This window comes from Dendrobates tinctorius, unplaced genomic scaffold (assembly GCF_039654945.1).
Source record: "Dendrobates tinctorius isolate UK_male_01 unplaced genomic scaffold, ASM3965494v1 ptg000013l, whole genome shotgun sequence".
NCBI lineage: Eukaryota > Metazoa > Chordata > Amphibia > Anura > Dendrobatidae > Dendrobates > Dendrobates tinctorius.
This window is the reverse complement of record NW_027361681.1, coordinates 7,026,365-7,030,588: the sequence shown is the minus strand read 5'-3', so window position 1 is coordinate 7,030,588 and position 4,224 is coordinate 7,026,365. Positions and strand designations below refer to the sequence as shown.

The following is a 4,224-nucleotide window of genomic DNA, read 5'->3' as shown; positions in this document are numbered from 1 at the left end:
TATATATGAGGCAGCAGTGAGGCACGCTGAGCGGCCTACAACCAGACGTGGCTGCAGGACCCACTCCACAGCGTGAGCTGCACTCATACAGCCCTTGCAGACAGCTGTGAACACTGCTGCTAGGGAAAGGCAAGCTACAGTGGTGGTTTATGTAGCCTGGGTAAAGCACAATATTGTTTTGAGAATCGCTATTTCTAACTGTCCCTCACAGTCTTCAACAGCAGCCTGTCCCTAGCTGAATTCACAGCAGAGTGACCAGAAATGGCGGCGGCGGTGGCTTTTATAGTGCATCATGACATCATTTCAGCAGCCAATCACAGCCATGCCAATAGTTAACATGCCTACATGCCTAACAGGATGTGCCCACACTTCTGAGGAATCCCATTGGCTGAATCAAAGCGAGCAGGCTGATAGCATTATGGGAACTTCCGATTCCGGTATCCGATATGAAAAAAGTATTGGAAGTCAGTATCGGAATTCCGATACAGCAAATATCGGCCGATACCCGATACTTGCGGTATCGGAAAGCTCAACACTATGTGTGATACTTACCTCCGACCGGCTCCCCCGCTGTCTGTCGTTGATCGTGCGAGATCGCGCAGCTCCATTTCTCGTCGGGCGCTTCCTGCTGGGCTTCCTGCTGGCGCCGACGAGCGACGCGTGGACGCGGACGGAAGGACGTCAGAATCGCCACATCTGAAAGGTAAGTAACGACCGCTGTATCGCTGCTGCATCGCTGTGAGATCTGCCTGTGTGGCAGCTCACTAGTGACCATTTAGCGATGCACCAGCGATCCTGACCGGGTCGTATCGTTGTCGGGATCGCTGTTGCATCGCCAATGTAAAGAGGCCTTTGAAGAACTACTAATTAGTCCCATTGAACATATCTCCTCAGATAAGCAGAACTGCATCCAACAGTTAAACAGAAAAGAGATTTATTGGATCTATAGGCTCAACACCCTAAAACTTCATTGTTTGAATGAGGTTAATGATGTATTTTTATAGCAACAATCAAAAGATGCATTTTTATGCATAATCTATATATGTGCTTATATTTATACATGTTTTTATTGTCTATGTATTAACCTCTGTGTCATATAATATGTCAGGTCTGTATACACAAAAGTTAAACTTCTATAATAACTATAATACATGCATGAAACTTCACTCGTTTTAAATACACATTTGAAATGCACATTTTAATTTTAGAATAAACATTTTTTTTATATTCTATTGCAGATTTTTACTTCAAATTCTTTTCTACTGTACCTCTTTTAACTATAAGGCTGTGTGCCCACGTTGTGCTTTTTATGCGGTTCTGTTGCACTTTTTCCACAGCGGAAACGCTTAAAAAACACTAATAAAACACAACCCCATGCACCCCTAAGGGATTCCCCAGCATGTTCATTATTTCTGCGGCATTGCGGCGATTCCGCCGCCATAGGATTGCATTGAAATGCTCACTTTACGCATATGGCTATGCCCACCATGCGTAAAGTGAGCGCTTCATGTGCGGATGGTACCCAAGGTCTGGAGGAGAGAGACTCTCCTCCATGCCCCTGGGTACCATATCCCTGTAAAAAAAATAGAATTAAAAAAAAATAAAAAATAAAAAAATTGGGAAATACTCACCTTCTAATGGCCCCCTCAAGTGCTCCCGTGACTCAGCCACGCTGCCAGCATCTTCTGTTCCCAGGGATGCATTGCACGAATCACCTGAGATGACGTCACGGTCACATGACCGCTATGTCATCTGAGGTGATTCTCACAATACATCTCTTGGAATGGAGCTTGCCGGCAGCGTCGCTGAGGGCCGGGGGGCCGACAGAAGGTAAGTACAGTATATCCCTATTTGTTATTTTTTTTATTATTTTTTACATTCTATCTTTTACTACTGATGCTGCATAGGCAACATCAGTAGTAAAAAGTTGGTCACACTTGTCAAGTGCTATGCTTGACAAGTGTGACCAACTTTATCAATCACTTTCCAAGCGATGCTTCAAATCGCTTGGAAAGCGCTAGCATTCTTCAAGCTATAAACGCTTGCAAAACGCTAGTGTTTTGTGGGAAAATGCATGCGAATTCCGCATGCATTTTACCCGTGGTGGGGAGTTGCGGAAATGCTGCGGAAAATGCTGCAGCATTTCTGCAACGTGGGCACTTAGCTTATAAATTAAATTATTAACTTTTACTTCAGGTTTAATTCAGAGCTTCACGTACATAAGTGTATTATAGACCCAAACACACCAATTCCTTTGTTCTTTCCTTCAATCCCATAGTCTTTCATGTCAGTTTCTTACCGGTTAGAAAAAGGAGCTCCCTGACCTAGTTCTCACGCATATGTCATCACTGACCTACTTTCACTGTCAGAGGTATGGGGAATTCCAACGGTGAGCTCAGTACAGATATGTGAACTGTTTTTCCCTCTTACCTAGTTTCTCACACCTGCGTCACACACTTTTTCTTTTCAATGGTTCCTATGGCCATTTTTTTTCTCCTCCAATAAAAGTGAATTTTAATCTTATATCTACATTTTCATGTCTATATATATATTTCTCTTCTTTTTCCCACCCATTTTTCTTTTTCCCCTTTTTTGCCCTCTATTACATTCTATGTCATACTATGGCTTCCTTCCTATGCAGAAGGGAAGAAAAATATTTTTCTTTCTTTCTTTAAAAAAAAAAATCAGAGGAAAGCGCGAACGCAGTCCTCCACTGCTACAAATTATGCAGTCGAGTTTCCCGCATTTGGGGACATCACAGGGGTCAGCACACCCGGAGTGCAATGGATGAGCCTCACCCTGGGAGAACCACCTTAGTGATCATGGTATCTCCCCTGCCAGGTAAGTATAGAAAAATATTTTTCAATCATACCATGCACTTACTACTTTCACATCCCCCCGTCAATAATATTTCACCATGACACAACCCTTCAGTAAGCTCAAATACATTTTTGCATCAGAAACACTGGTTTGAATCATATTTCCACTTTGCCATTTAAAGAAATTTAATTATCAATAATGTATAAAAATATCTCCATCACTTACATAAATTATTTAATTTTAACTTAATTATAATTATTCATTCGCATCCATTTTTATTTTCATATCATTCTATGATTTCTCTTTTAACTATCAATCTATATTATTTTATAGTTGTTGTCTATTCCAGAATGCATTTTGGTAAATCCATTCTCCATGGCTCACTTAATAGCGCCAATTATTGACACCAAATACCAAAAATCTACCAGTTCAACTCCATCAGTTAATTTGATTTGATTTTAATTTACATATTTTTTCTTTCATATATACAAAAACAAGATAATTTATTTTTAAGAAAAACACTTTTAAAACATGATAGAGTACTTTTGAGTTTTACTTCATGTAAAATCCTTCAACATATGACTATATTTTATACTGGAATAATTGAATTTGTTTTTTCATCAGAACGGTTAAGAGTTGGTCTTTGACATGTCAAGTTTTTCTTTGGCGCCTTTATTTGAATACCATTCCTTTAAAGCTGTATTTTCTCTTAACGGAGAATATACAGTATATGTGGTTGGATCCTGAAGAAGAACTGCGTTATACTTCAAAATGTGTTGATAATAAAACCACAAAAATAAAGCTCCTTCTATCCATTCCTCCAGTAGTGCGGAATAATCCACATTTTTCTTTTGTTACTTTGTGTTGGTATATGCATAACAAAGAACATTTACACTTGTGGGTGTAATATGAAAAAGTGTGGAAAAGTTCACAGGGTATGAATACTTTTTCAAGGCAGTGTATATCATTCTGCTCAGCTTCTTTTTCTAAACACCATGCAGTCTACAGATCAAAAAAGATGTACAAAATGAGAGTTTCCCTTTTAAGATAGAAAGTTTTGGCAGAGTCATGTTTTGTCTGGTCAGAGGCAGATACAGACAAGGGGGCTGTGTCGACTACTAACTTCACACAGAGTAAATGGAAAGCTCCCTTTCAGTGCTGGAAAAATCCAGAAGTGGCATTAACCAGGTCTAAAATCAAGAACATTGTGGCAGATATTATAAGGAAAATATATTAACAAGCTTAACCAATTTACATTTGTGAGTGGGTGACCAGGACAAAAGAACTCCAAACTCTTAAGGAATATTGTTGTTGACTATTATATTTCTCTTTAGTCCCTTCTCTAAGCAAGGACACTGGTGAACATGCAGTACCGTGGAAAAAGGCTGAAAAATAAGAATGGTT

General features: G+C 39.7%; 1 non-coding gene across 1 annotated transcript; it reads right to left on the bottom strand.

Moving 5' to 3' along the window:
* Positions 1 to 2,685: 2,685 nt before the first annotated feature.
* Positions 2,686 to 2,849, bottom strand: LOC141070319 (U1 spliceosomal RNA). The gene has a single exon (XR_012226655.1). It is a non-coding gene; the product is annotated as a U1 spliceosomal RNA (small nuclear RNA).
* Positions 2,850 to 4,224: the final 1,375 nt, after the last annotated feature.